The sequence below is a fragment of the Microtus pennsylvanicus genome, chromosome X (assembly GCF_037038515.1).
Source record: "Microtus pennsylvanicus isolate mMicPen1 chromosome X, mMicPen1.hap1, whole genome shotgun sequence".
Taxonomy (NCBI): domain Eukaryota; kingdom Metazoa; phylum Chordata; class Mammalia; order Rodentia; family Cricetidae; genus Microtus; species Microtus pennsylvanicus.
In genome coordinates this window covers 20,618,181-20,634,440 of record NC_134601.1, presented here as the reverse complement: position 1 = coordinate 20,634,440, position 16,260 = coordinate 20,618,181, and the positions used below count along the sequence as shown (strand labels likewise).

Sequence of the window (16,260 nt, the reverse complement as noted above, 5' to 3'; positions counted from 1 at the left end):
TTCATTTTTAAAATAGAAACAAAATTCTACATCATAGAATTATATTGTTGCTCTGTAATTTGAATAAGGTTTTACATTTAGAAATTCTATTAGATTGACATATAAAAAACACTCAATGAATAGTAAGTATAAATTAAAAAAATGTTTTCACCTTAATTCAGTCCATAAGCATAGCAAGAGATGGTTTTAATTAAATGTCCTTTTAGTTTTTAAAAGTTTTAAAAACTTTTCATTTTATGTGTATGAGTGTGCCACCTACATGTAAGGGCAACATGTGCATGCAATGAAAACAAAAAAAGGACATATTATAAGCTACCATGTAGGTACTGGGAAACTGAACCAGGGTCCTCTGTAAGAACAAGTGCTCTTAACCTCTGAGCTATCTCTCCAGCCCCACCTTTTATTGTTTTAAGGTACACATTTAAATTTGAACAGGTGGGTTGCCTAATTATTTCCCCCTTTATTCTTTGAGTCTATATTAAGGAAAAAAAATCAACCAAGATTATTCAACCTTACATTTTAGGATACCTATGCCAAAACAATTATGTTACTGATCATTCATTCCACAGTGTTTTCTATGGGCCAACCATTAGTAAATTTCTGGTATTCCAACAACTAGATGTCCTGTCCTTTCAGAATTGACATTTAATTAAGTAGGGAGACATTTTTAAAATCTGCAAGATACTATCTTAAGTATTTTATGTGCTTCAACTCATTTAATTCTTACAACAATCCTATGGAGTTTACCTACAAAAGAGAAACAAAAATTTAAAGAAATTAGGTAATTTACATGACTTATAAGTTTCAGATCTGAATTTAATTTACTACAGGGCTTGCATACTTAATCATTATGCCATAGTGCCCAGTCATGTGCAAATCCCCCTACACACACATATGCAACATTCTTCCAAACTATTTGGCATTTATTATGGTTAGAATATATGTGTCTCCCCAAAATTCTTATGTTGAAAACTAATCACCAATGTTGTGTTATTAAGAGGAGAGTCTATTGAGAGTTAATTAGGTCATGAAATTGGAGCCCTCATGGAATTAGTGATCTTATACAAGAATCCCTGGTGAGCTAGGGTGTCCTTTTCATGATATAAAGATTTAGTGAGAAGGTTCCTATGAATCAGAAAGTTGGACCTCATCAGACACTACCAATAACTTTATATTAAACATCCCAGTCTTTAGAATACATCTACTCTAAGATATTTTGTTATAGTAGGTAAAACAAATAAGACATTAACTCTGAATATTTTATATTATTATATACTTCTTTGTCTTTGAATATTCTGCTCAGTCTTCTTGAAATACTTCACTAATGTTTATTTTTATACCTAGGTGTCAAAGTCCCACATTGTAGGAAAACTTTGCCTAATCATGTCAGTACTCTTCTTAAGGTTCCAGTTGGCTTCCTTATACTTTAATACAATCAATCACAGAATTTGCCAGCCTTTATTTATGATTATCTGTTTTCCATGTTAGACAGTTATCATTGGTGGTATATACATTTATTGTATTTGTCTTTATTGCTTTATCTCTAGGGACTGATATACTACCCACACAATTAATGACTATTGTATGAATAGTTAAATGATTCTTGGAAATAAACCTGGATAACTTCTTGACCTTCGCATTTTAAGCTACTATGTTCTCAAATTACTTTTGTAGTTCAATGATTTTTGATAGACCATCAGACAAGTACGGCTCTATACAGAAAATTCCTGATGAGCCATTACAAAATTCAACATGTATTATCTGGCATTTTGCTTTATGAAACCATTAGATTTTTGTAACAGTACATTTCAGGAAATATGTTAATGGTTTACTTTTTGGTAAAAGACAGATTCATTAAATTGCTGAAGATAATTCAAGTAGTTTGCGACAATGTGGGAACTAGAAGCAAGTACAGCTTTCTTGTTTCTTAATCTAGGAATTTCTTTTTGTTTATAAAATACCTTAATGACAATTTCATTCCAAGTGAGTTTGTAGATACTATTTCAGCACAAATCAGCCACGTATTTTTTTCCAAAAAATAAATGAATAACCTTGAAGAAGACCATAAAACTACTCTGCCCTCAAAATATTTCCCTTACTACTCTAAAAATCTCTCGATTGTGATTTTACAATAAATTAATCACATCTTTAAACACTTTATAGTAACTGATTGTTCAGTTCACTTCTCTTATGACAGCTAACTCAAAGATATCTTACAGGTGAAAGAATATGTTTAAATATTATACAAATTAAAAAAGATAGGTGGCAAAAACAGTGAAAGACTTAAAGAGATATTAGTATCTGGTCAAGAAAAAACTGAATAAACATACCTACCTAATTTACATGAAGGGCACATTTGGAAAGTTCAGTTGTCAGAAACTGACTAGCACATGGAGTTCTGAGAAAAATGATACATTCAAACTGTCTTATGTAAGAGATATATATTGAAAATAGGAACAAAATGTGTAATGTTGGAGAATAACTTGAATGACAGGTAGAATAATTTAGACAATGTTTTAGGAATCAGAAATAATTTTTTGAACAAAGTAATAAAGTATAAAATTAAACCATATTAAGAAAGATATATTGGAGGGAGAGGTAGTGAGATTGTTCAGCAAATAAAAGTGCTTGCTGTCAAGCCTGAGGACCTGAGTTCAAACCTCATAACCCACATGATAGGAGAGAACGAGGTCTTGCAAATTGTACTTTACCTCCCCATGACACACACACACACACACACACACACACACACACACAAAATAGATAGATGTGAAATTAAAATTTAAAAAGAAAGACATACAGGACATGATAAATTGGTTAGGAATATTTGAATTAAGTCAGCTAATTTAGAAATTTAAAGCATCTTGGAGAAATTTTAAAAAAAGAAAACAAAAAAGGCTGGTTTAGGGAATTGACAGTGAAAATGGGGAGTTAGGCTGGTTTAATAATAACTATACAAAAAAACCAAAAAAAATTAATAATAACGATACATTGTCATATGGAGACGTAGGAAGGTGAGCATGAGTTTAAAACAATATTGGTGCTAGAAAAAAGCTTTAGAAACTAAATTATCAAGCCTTAATTGTAAAATTGTATTCAAAATTCCAACCTATCTGCTTATCCTAGTTTCTTTTTTACAGTCATTTATGTAATATTATTCTGCCTTAAAAATTATTTCAAGTATGATGTCCTGTATAACGTTTTCAACATCTTATTTGTACTTCCAAACTTTAAAAACAGGAGAGTTGTGGTTTTGTAGAATTTATCAATTTTTACAAAGATTTGTTTTATTTTTATGTGTCTAGGCTGGTCTTGAATACCTCTATAAACAAGGATGATTTTAAACTCCCAATCCTGCTGTCTCCACTACTTCAGTGCTGGAATTACAGGCATATGTCATCACACCATGTATATGCTGTGAATCAAGGGTTCCATACCTTCTAGAGAAGCATTCTACTGAGACCTATATTTCCCAGCCAGGTATTTATCACTTCCAATTTGTACTGTAATAGTTTATGTATGTCTTATCTTTACAACTAAAATTATCTCACTGAATATCCAACTATGTGTTCCTACGGTACTTTTTATTGTGATTATTATAATTACACTGTATTATTGAAATAAGTGAAGTGAAAAGAACCCAGGACTCCTGATGCTTGGGCCAACATTCTTTATGCTGTACAACAAACAGAAAGGATGGTAAGATATTTTTTTTTTTGAGTTATTTGTGAGGAAGTATAGAACTTGAGGTGATCATGAGACGTTTTCAAGTGAGAACATTTAGAATAAACTTATTGATGTGCAACTAAAATTTGAGTGAAAAACCAGAATAGAAATTTAGGGGCTACTAACATAGAAGAGATCATTGAATTTTTGAAAATGGATGAAACTTTGGAAGTACAGGAAGGTAATAGAGAGGATTGTGTATCATGTAGAAAGTTAGAGAGCAAAAAGATAAAGAACTAGTGGGGAAACCAAATAACAAGTTATCATATGTTGGAAAGTATTCAGAGCAGCACGATGTTATAGAATTGCAGAGAAAATATAAATAAAGACAAATATTTGAAAAAATGATTTAAAATATGACTTAATTTACACATGGGACTATAGGTGAATAATTGAAAAATCCTAAGCATCAATAGGTTGAGAGGAACAAATCATGACATGGTTATAAGATTTTATCAACACAGGAAAGCTAGTGAATTGTGAAATAAAAGGAAGGAATTAGTGGAAAAAGAGATGAATAGGAGGTTTAAAGTGTTTGTTGGAGCCAAATTCCAGTGGAATTTGCAAGGGTTGACATTCTGAAGCAAAGTATGTTGTGTACTTTAGAGCGAAAGATAGTCACAAGTCTTACCTTTGTTACATTTTAAAGCAAAAGATAGCCACAAGCTTTGCTCTTGTTACAATTTTACCTGGAATTACACTGCTGAAGAAAGAACTTAAACACCTGAAGCCTGGATAAGACTATGACAACTAAGGAGTTTCCCGTAGCTTGATCCTAGTGAATTCCAAGGGTCACAGAAAACATCTCTGCAACTAAGCCAATCTAGAGAAGGCTTTAGAGTCAGATCTAGGTTTACAGCCAGTTCCATTAATTAGTAGCTGTGTGATGTTTGGCTTAGTTACCTAAGACTTTTGACTCTTACGATGTCCACTTGTGAAACAGACATTAATTTATTTGTTAAAAACCTGAGTAATTTGAAATAATGTGAATAGTAAGTAAACTAAGTACTCAATACATGGTAGATATTACTATGATTCTTATTTTCTGAGAGACTACTTCAGACACTGTGAAGAGTCAACTTAAAATTGCAGCAAACTCTCAAGATAGTCACTGGCATGTGGAGCAGGTATACACATTAATACAGTGACCACAGCACATGCAGAATATATTACTCATACAAAAGAAGTCTTCTATAAATATTAATTGTGGAAAAGAAGTAAATATATCTAACTAGCAAGCATAGTTCAATTTTTCTCTTTATCATACCTTAAGATAATTAAATATTCGGTTATTTTCTTTAGTAAAATATGAGATACGTGATTAAGTAAACAATCAGCAAACATATTGAGAATCAAATTTATATTAGGTTTGGGGGTTAGAAGGAAACCAAACTATAATAGTAAATTAATTAATTATATGCATTTATTTTTAATTTTTGTGACAGGATCATGCTTTGTAGCTCTGTCTGATCTGGCCTTTGCTGTGTAGCACAGTCTGCTTTGAACTCATGGCAATACTTCTCTCCCAGCTTCCCAAGTTGTTATTACAGGTATGTGACTTTTTGTCCATCTAAATTGTATAGTAACAAAAATACAATAATATTGCATAATTATATGTTATTAATTAACATAGAAACAACAGATGAACATATTATTCCATAGATATCATAATCTAGAAAAAAGATATAAAATAGATAAATATATTAAAGTATATCAAGTGTTTTGGAGAGAAGCAGAAAGAAATATATCTAATTCACTGTTAAGAGTAATGATAACATAACATTTAATATAAATTTTGGGGGGCTAGAGAAATGGCTCAGTGGTTAAAAGTTCTTTTTCCAGAAGACCCAGTTCAATTCCCAGTATTTGCATGGCAGCCCTCAACTCAGTAACTCCAGTTCCAGAAAATCTTGAGCCATCTTCTGATCTCCACACAAGATAAAATTGTTTATAATAGAGAATTAGATTAGTTTTACAGGTACACTTTCTGATAATGATTATTTTAAATGTTGTATTAGACTAAGATATAATGTTGGCTCTAAATAAGCTCAGTGTGTTCTAAGAATTTAAGTGAGATATTCATTGTGGTGACTTCTAGAGAAAAATTTTGCCTCTATGATATAGTGTGTTTCAATGTAATTCAATAAAGCAAATATATATAAACCATATACTTAACATCAGATAATATGCTTGATGTGAGAGATGCAGTGATGAATGTAGCCCAATATACTATGCTATAAAGCACCAATACAAACTGATTGAATGAGTGGATTAATGGTCTTATCCTCATTATTCATAGCGTACAATAATGGACATATAAAATATAAACTGTAATATAATATGTCAATAAACCAGAATGAGATACAATTATGGCCATAATTATGGTAAGGGCAGTATAGACAAAGATAAGTGAGTGACAAGTAAAAAAAATAAAAAGAACTACAGAGACTTAGCAACTTACGGTTTATCAAAGTTTCATGAGATTCTTGCTTTCTAACACTTCTAGACAACTACAAACACTACCCATCTTGCCTGGAACAGTGGAAACTTCCAGACCTGGCTCAGACTTCCTAAGTGAACTCTAGATCTACATATCTAACTTTATATCAGATATCTCCACTCATTGTTTTTCTTTCTCTTGACATTTTGGTTGTCAGCCTAATCTTTAATGGTTGAGCCATCTCTCCAAGCCCTTTCTTTTTCTGTCAAACAATATAGGAGCTGAGGGGAATTGTTATTTTGTATATGATAGTAACGGAAGGCTTCTCTCATTTGGATAAAATTTGACTCAAGTAAAATAAAAACCCTGAGATAGCAAGGACTTGGGGGTGTAACCCAGTGGTATATTATAAACCACAGATAGACCTCAGTAATGCACATTCCTGAGGCCAGAAGTGTGAAAAGATTAACTTTCTATTCTTATAGTGGAATACTGGAGAAAGACTGGTAGTATATGAGATGCAGCAAAGGCTCATAATTTGGAGTTCTGAAAGTGATGTTAAAGATTTTGTATTTTACTCAAAATGGTCTGAGAAAATGTTAAATGTTTTCGCACAGAGCACTAATAAAATTTGAACTATAATATATATAATCATAAAAATATAATTTTGTAATGCTCTCTTTAGATGCTCTGTGGAGTATATATTCAAGATACAGGCTTGGATTGGAAGTTGGAAAAAATTAGGAAGCTATTGAAGGAGTCTAGATGCTAGAGTAGTAAGAGTAGACATGAATCAAGTTATTGTGTAAATATTTTGTTGTAAAAATAATTTCAGAGTTGTGCTATTTAACTGATAACTGCATAAAAGTAATATTCATGTTACTTTGGCTTCTTGTCTCTATCAAGGTGGTTGTACATTTCTAAGTTAAGTTACAGAAAACTGTGCTTAAAAAACAAGCAAAATTATAAGAGAGAGTATGGATGGTTTTGTAAAAGTTTTAGGTAAAATTTCAATAGATTGTTTTAGGAATAATTATTTAAATTTTCCGCAACCATATCAAAGCTCTTTCAAGGTGCTGAGTTTAGCCAATATGCACATCCATGTATTCTATATGCATTCTGGGATTTTGTAAACTTCTCTGAGTAAAACTGTATAGATTTCACTTCACGTGTTAACAATGACTAATAGATGCATTTTTTAAAAGAGAGTTTAAAGCAACATTATACAGACTGAAAAGGTTAATAATATACTCATATGTATAAAATAAATGATGAAAAAGAGGTCATGAACTTGCAAAAGGGCAAGGAAGGTATATTAAAGAGTTTAGAGGGAAGAAAGGGAAGGGAGAAATGGTGTAATTAAAATCTCCAAACCAAAAAATAAATTAAGTAAGAATATAGAATTGATTGGAATTTTGGCTCTATTTTAGTCCTTAAATACTTACATTGGTGTTTTCTCCTATATTTTCCCAACAGTGTGTGTGTGTGTGTGTGCATATGTATATCTAAATAAAGCATAATTCTCATGTCGTTTCAAAGGGAAACAGATTAAATTTGCTCTTAATGGAAAGGATGAAATACCTCCTGATTTCTAATTTCTTCATGTTTGCTTTGATGGCCCAAATAATGAATTGTCTCCCTTTTACTTATATATCCTGTCTTGGACCTGGGGGTGTGTCCTATATAAACTCCTTATGTCCCATAGAGATGACATCTTCATAGGAATTATCTCTATGATACTTCAAGATGCTTCAACTATTTCCTTTTATATAATGTATTATATTGCTACTGAGTCTTTTTGTCTACTTTCACGTCTCAGAAGTGTATCAAGAAAGTAGTTAATACTACATTAAACATCTGACTGCATGGTATTGAGATTCTGGTTTCAACTTAGCAGAACACTTTGCTCCTCCACATATGTACCAATATTTATCCCACGTTGTTCAAATTATCTCACTTCTTTTTATCTACATTAATTGGAAGTTTTATAATTTGGGAATAAGAAAACAGTGGGGCAAATTCCTACAAATATCAGATATCTGATACATCCATATTGTACTCTTGTTTACAAGCAGGTTAGCCTAGTGTAAGTGACAACAGCATTGAAGATTGCTTTTGGCTCTGGAAGAAGTTTGTTTTTAGAACTCACATCCTACCCAGAACTAAATTTAACCATTACTTTCATTTCAAATCATGTTGACAAATTCAATTAAGTTTTAGCTTTGTGTTTCAAGGTCTCCCCCACCCCCTCCTACTAGTCATGAACATTATTCATGTTAAACTTCTTCCCCACAACCACATCAGGTTTCTTCTCCCTTGCCATGCTTGTTTCTTTACTTTCTGATTGGTTTTATTTTCTATCTTTCTTCTCTCATTTCTTTTTTCCCTATCCTCTGATCCCATTTTCCTCTTGATGCTCTTAACTTAAAAAGAATCCCTTAGATTTATTCCTAGTGCTTGAACTGGCATTAGGGGTCCATTATTTTTGGAGGGATACCTTGATCAGCCTAGATTTAGCGGGGGATGGCCTTGGTCCTACCTCAAAGTGATGTGTCAGACTTTGTTGACTTCCCTTGGGAAGCCTTATACTTTCTGAGGAGTGAATAGAGGCCTGGGGAAGATAGAGGGAGTGGAAGGAAGGAGGGAGTGGAAACTGAGATTGGTATGTAAATGAAAAAAGAATGTTTAAAAAATAAATTTAATAAAAAGACTCCCTCAGGAATACTCTTCTAACAAGTAAAGAAAGGACACGTGCTCAAGATTAAAAATAAGTTTTGTGCAATTATTTATAAAATCTTCTCAGGCTAAAGACATTTATGTTTGTCTTCTTGTGTGACATTTGGTTCACACATAACATTAATGACATCTTTGCATTTGTTGATTATTTATAATGTTCAAGGAACTATTACATAGATATAGTTATGAATCTATTAAGGAAAGTGTTAAGGCCATTCTTATTTTAAGATGAATCACTTGAAGCCAACGAAGATATAGAAAACACAAATTAGGTCAAATAACATTTTTTACAGATATTTCAAATTCTGTATACATTATAGGTGAGAAGTATGAAATAGTTATAACCATACAATGAATCAACATGAAATAAAATAGTTTGTTTTTTCTACTATTGCTACCCAATAGTCTGAGAGGGGAGGAATAAACATAAGAATCTAGAAATAAAACATTGAATTTATAATCAGTTAATTGTCTACAATGGTATAAGCACCATTTAGTGAAAAAAGAATAGTTTTTCCAACAACCAGTGCTAGAAAACGGAATAGTCTAATGGCAAAGAATGAAGTTTGACCCTAACTTCAAACCATATAGAAAAAAATTAACTAGAACTAGATCATAGCTAAGAAGCAAAAGAAGCAAATATTTGTGACCTTGGATTGTGTAACCCTTAAATACATAAGCTAAGAAGGCACATGAGTAAATATTTGTGACTTTGGATTGTGCAAACCTCCTTACATACAGCAACAAAGTACAAGTGACAAAAGAAAAGATAGACGAATTGAAATCCTTAAAAATCCTTACAAGCAATTTTTCTGGCAAAATATCACCAGTAAAGTACACATAAAAAATGAAAGAAAATTTTTGCCAATGATATTTGTAAATTTAACTCATATCTATGATAAAGAACTCTTTCAACTCAAGAATAAAAGGGAAGTAAGATGAAAAATGGACAGAGGTCTGATCTCCAAAATATACAAAGAACTCAAGAAATTAGTCATCAAAAGAACATGTAATCCAATTAAAAAATGGAGTACAGACCTAAACAGAGAACTCTCAACAGAGGAATCTAAATTGGCTGAAAGACACTTAAGAAAATGTTCAACATCCTTAGTCATCAGAGACATACAAATCAAAACAACTCTGAGATTCCATCTTACACCTGTAAGATTGGCCAAGATCATAAACACGGATGACAATTTATGGGGAGAGGTTGTGGGGTAAAGGGAACACTTCTGCATTGCTGGTGGAAATGCAAGCTGGTACAGCCCCTTTGGATGTCAGTGTGGCGATTTCTCAGAAAATAAGGAAACAACCTTCCTCAAGACCCAGTAATACCACTTTTGGGTATATATCCAAAGGATGCTCAATCGTTCCACAAGGACATGTGTTCAATTATGTTCATAGCAGCTTTGTTTGTCATAGCCAGAACCTGGAAACGACCTAATTGCCCCTCGATTGAAGAATGGATAAAAAAAAATGTGGTACATTTACACAATGGAATATTACACAGCAGAAAAAAATAACAACAGCTTGAATTTTGCAGGAAAATGGATGGAGCTAGAAAACATTATTTTGAGTAAGGTAACCCAGACACAGAAAGACATTTATCACATGTACTCACTCATAGGCGGTTTTTACACATAAAGCAAAGAAAGCCAGCCTACAAACCACAACCTCAGAGAACTTAGACAACAATGCAGACACTAAGAGAGACTTACATAGATTTAATCTACATGGGAAGTAGAAAAAGACAAGATCCTGAGTAAATTGGGAGCATGGGGACCTTGGGGGATGGTGAAAAGGGGGAGGGGAGAGACAGGGAGGGGAGCAGAGAAAAATACAGAGCTCAATAAAAATCAATAAAAAAGAAAAATAGACAAAGGAATTGAATAGAACCTTCTTAAGTAAGACATATTAACAACCAATGTGTGTATGCAAAACACTCAATATCAATAGTAATTAGTAAGATGCAAACAAAAAAAATAATTACATACAACTTTACAACCATTAGAATGGCTAATATCAAAACAATTGATAGCAACAGTGTTAGTGGGTGAAGTGGAGAAATTAGAAAAATTTTATATTACTGATGAGATTGTAAAATGATGCAGTCACTTTGGAAGCAGTTTGAAAGTTATCCAAAATGTTAAATATAAAGTTATAATATGATTTAAGAATTCTAGTAGCATATATACATTTGAAAAATATTGAAAATATATATCTATATAAAATATATGCATAGGCTGGGCAGTGTTGGCCCACACCTTCAATCCCAGCTTTTGGGAGGCAGAGGCAGGCAGATCTCTATGAGTTTGAGCCCAGCCTGGTCTACAAGAGCTAATTCCAAGACAGTTAGGACTGTTACACAGAGAAGCCCTTTCTCATAAAAACCAAAAAATTAAAAAAAATTATTTTTAGCATTAATATTTAATATCTTGTTTATTTAGAATTAGCTAAAAGATGAAAATAACCAACTAACCCTAACTCTAACACTAAGAAAATAGGATGGAATATTTTTCAATCATAAAATTATTAAAATTGATACATAAATTATCCTTGAAGTTAAAAAAGCCACACACAAAAGGTCATGGACTGTATCATCCTGTTTATATGAAATGTCCATAGTAGGCAGATATATAAAGACAGAAAGTAGAATATAGGTTTGGGAGGCTAAAGGAAGAGTTTGGAGTGATTGATAATGAATATATGTTTCTTACTTGGTTGATGAAACTGTTGATATTAGGTAGTTATGAGTGCACAACTGTGTGAATATAACCCAAACTATTGAATTGAGTACACTAAATGAGTATTTTTTACTATATGTTTTAAAATGATGTATTGGGGGGAACTCACTAGTCTTCATGTAAAAAGACTCCTGGCATAAATAACTCTTTTATCAAAATGCCAGTCAGTCTCTGAAAATCATTTAGCAAATTTTCAGATTTGATATTATAAATAGAAATACAATAAATTGTTGTAAGAGCTGCGGGCTATGTTCCTGCCTCCCCAGCTCCTGGTCGCCTGGCTAGCTTATGCCCCGAAATAACAACACACAAATTATATTCTTTTAAACACTGCTTGGCCCATTATATCTAGCCTCTTCTCAGCTTTGCACCTGGACTAGCCCATTTCTAATAATGTGTGTAGCACCCCAAGGTGCGCTTACCGGGAAGATTCTAGCCTACGTCCATCCTAGGTCGGAGCTTCATCGCGTGTGCCCCTAGAGCTGAGCTATGGCATCTGTCTGAGGCGTCTACCTCACTTCCTCTTCCTCCCAGCATTCTGTTCCGTTTACTCCTCCCACCTATGTTTTAACATATGAGGCCAAGCAGTTTCTTTATTACTTAACCAATGACCTCCCTCCATCATTAAATGTCATATATATATACATATTGAGCTTTATACTAAAGTATCTATAAGCTAAACTTCCAGACTAAAAATGATGGGCAAAGAATACATATTTTTATTCTGGTGAATGTTGTCAAATTGCTCTCCAGCTTCCACCAATTTATGGTACCAATAAGGAGTTTAGTAGAATGCTCATTTTTAAAATACTTTGACAACTAAGTGTATTATCAAATTTCTGGACTTTGTTCCAATGAAAAGTCAAAAATTGATACCATTGTGTTTTAAAAATCAGAAACAAACATTTAAAAATATTTGATCTTTCTATGACCAGTATTTTAAAAACTGTATTTTCATGTTCTTTGTTCATCTTTATATTGAATTCCTTTTTACTATCAGTCTGTAAAATCTTAATATACACATTTAAATATAATCATTATTGTATAAATACTAGTATAATTAAACCACTGACATAAGCATAAGTTTTACCAGTCCGTAATTGGCTTTTAAACTTAATTTAAAACAATGCACACTGTATATAAGTCATTTTAATAAAATAAAAATACATAGATACAAAAGTTGTACATATTCACAGGATACAGTATAATATTTCAATACATGTTATATAAAACTTACCTTCATGGGATTATGGCATCAGGGCTTTGTGGCATATTATTGTTTAGTATTCACATATTTTGTACGTTTATATTTTCGATATGTCTGTAACCTGTTTGAGTTTATTGGCTTAGAGATAAATTAGCATTCTCACAGTTATTCCCGCTTGAGACTTAGTGAGCCTTTAAGGATTTAAATCGTTCATCAATTTAAAGAAACTATGGTATGTTATTCTATTACTTCTTCAACTCCTTATCTTTTCTTTTCCCAGTTCCTCTTTCCTTCTTTAGCTTTTTAAAATTTTTTTGCTCATGTTTATATGCCATGACACATATGTCATGTCAGAGGATAACCTTTACCCACTTCCCTTTATTTTTTTTTCCTTTCCAACTTTTATTAAGGAAATCAATGGGATCTAAAACAATCTTTCTCTCTCTGTTTCTTCCCTTTCATGCTTTACCTGGGAGAATCTCTATGTTCATTCCTCAACTAAGTAATTTTGGTTTTAGTTGTGTAGATTGTTAGTCACTCTTCTAGTAAAGTGTAAATTTTTGGCAATTATTTTAAAATTTAGATGTTTGGAATATTCTTGCATGAGTAGTAATAACAGCCATATATGTTTAGGGAAATCTTAAATAATAATTTGTATCTTTTTAATGTTAAAATCAAAACTCTGACTTCTGGTATGCGTTGAAACTACAGGGTAGGATTTAAGTTGTACCAATCAGATGCCCTAACATGACACTTAAATGCAAAATTTTCAACACACATAAAGCAGTACTATATGACTTCCATTTTAGTTGTAATAGGAGATGGAAAAGGAACTTGGCTCTGGGGAATGGCAGAAATTGCAAGGGCAAGTTCTTAATAGAGTGGTGGCACAGTGCTGGCAGCAGGAGCTGTTGCAGTAAAGTAAATTTCTTGGCCTCTGATGCAGGAGCAATAGTTTTTCTTATAAGGAAAGTAACATTATTCCTGCCCATTATTTCCAGAAACTAAACTTCAACATTGGATGGGTAGCTTTCCTTTTATAAATAACTGTATTCTGTACATAACCTCAATTTCAAAATCTTTCTCAAATAATCTCTTCTAATCCCCTTTTTTCTTCAGTCCTTATAATGTTCCATTTCTCACATGTTCTGTATCCTAGTGGATCCTGTAATACACTACCTTCAACAACCTTTTGCAGTCTGTCATCCACTGTCTCCATAGTTTTACTTGTTTTCCTTACTTGACTTTGGAGTTCACAGTCCATAATTACAATAAATTCTCAGATATATACCACCAGCACTTTTACCCTTTTGGTCCAGCATATTCACACGAGAAATAAAGATGATCTTCAATAAATCCTATGCTCAATCTATTCAATTTCTGTATTAACTGGTTTGTACTTCATTTAATTTTAATATCTTCCAATTCATGGCCTTTAATCTCAATTGTGATTGATGATGCTATATTGTTTTCACAACCTGATCTTTGACTATTTTATACCATCTTCTCTTTACTTAAACCGACACTGTCTATTACTTGTTTCTTACTCTAATTAATGGTCTTATTTTATAAACTACTTCTGTTACTATTGCAATTTACTAAATGTTGTCTTCTTCTTAATTGATCTATTACTATCATTCACATAATAGATTATGTTATTCTTTATAAAACTCTTTGCTTGAGTTCCAGCTTAATTATACTTCTCTAGCTCACTGATTCTTCTTAATATTTTCTGGCATTATTTTAGTTTTCAAATAGAAAAAACTGAGGCAATGCAAGCTTTGATCCTTAAATAACTATTAAAAGTATTTGACACTATCTACTTATGAGTAAATATTTTCGCTATCATAGTACCCATGATCTTACAACTAATTAAATATTATTTACAAATGTTTACTGCTTTTTTATATCATCCTTATATCAAGTGTTTATCATTTCATTAAGTATAGCTACCAATTTTAAACTAAGACACACAAACATCTATAACTTATCAGTAACATGAATAATTCCCTTATAACATGCCACAAGACATTTGTTAAAAGTATCAGAATGGAAAAAAAAATCCCATTCTTCTCCCTCTCTAAAACAGTGTTATTCTACGTGTACTCCACAGATCAGCTTCAAAAGTACTAATGATCTATTATGACATAACTATGATATTTATACAGAATATTCAAGAATGATGAGTATACTAGTAGAGTACATAGATTGCATTTTAGAAAATTTTGTTTCATGTTAATACATATATGCACATTTTTTACTATTTTACCAAATTCCATGGCAGATTACATTTTTTTTTAGAAAGTAGTCCATCATAGAGAGTTGAAAACTCTACTTTTCTGAAAGTATCTTAATAATGCTTTAGGTCAGGTGGTATAGTTTCACTTCTTGTATTTACCTTAGTCTTCCCCATGGTTGGCCTTTAAGTCAAGGGACCTGGCTGCCTTCCCAGAAGTCGTTTCCGCATAGTTTAATAGCTATAGCCAGTGAAAAAAAAAGTGCATTTCCTGCCACCATAGTGCAACATTATTACTAATCTAGTAAGGATATTCACTTCTGGTTTTGGCACTGAGGTTTGGGGTACTGCACTGAGTCAGGTAGCTCACAAAAGTGCAACATTTTGAAATGTGGATTAATAGAGAAAGAATAACTAGGACTATTTCCTGTTAAAAAATATATTGCACTTGATAATTTGGCAGGACAAAGTAAATGTTAGCTCATTTTCAGAAACAATTTTCTAACTGCTAATGTAGGAATTTTTTTTTAATCCAGGAAGTGCTTAATCAATGATAGATATACAAACTATCATTCATGCTCTAATAATAAATCCTGCAACGAGTTGCAATATAGATGAAACTCTAAAGAAATAGAATAATGTTTGAATCAGCATTCATTAAGAGATATGTCCTATGATTATTCTTTAATTTGTAGAAAACTTGGGCTATAAGTCAGAAAGCATATAAAACTGCAGTCATTTGAGGGGTGAAAGTTTGCTTGGAGTTGTATGTGATATCAGATCCACAGTTTGAGCTAAGAAGTGATAAAGAAGAAAGAAGTAAATGGAAATTCAGTCACACACACACACACACACACACACACACACACGTGTGTGTGTGAACCAATGTATAACATGAACATTTTCTGTAACCTTCTTACACATAACATGTTTACTCAGTTATTAATCCTTCAACAATGATCTTTTCTCACAGTTCTACTCCAGGCTATTTAATTGCATGGGAGGTGACTTATTGTAGCAATGTGCAGCAGTACATCATAGATCAGCCCATTTAATCTTTCCAGAATTTGAGTGTATCCTAGTGAATTATAATTAACACAAATTAACATATTAACATTTACATATTAATGCTATAAGATTTATGCACAATGAGGATAAAGCAAAGTATGAA

General features: G+C 32.3%; 1 protein-coding gene across 1 annotated transcript in view; it reads left to right on the top strand.

The window, feature by feature from the left end:
• Window positions 1-16,260, top strand: part of Tmlhe (trimethyllysine hydroxylase, epsilon) — a 194,880-nt gene that overhangs the window by 2,132 nt on the left and 176,488 nt on the right. Inside the window, exons 2-3 of the mRNA XM_075956782.1 lie at window positions 3,306-3,480; window positions 5,172-5,276. The gene's annotated coding sequence lies outside the window, so the exon portion shown is untranslated. The remainder of the gene's footprint in view (window positions 1-3,305; window positions 3,481-5,171; window positions 5,277-16,260) is intronic.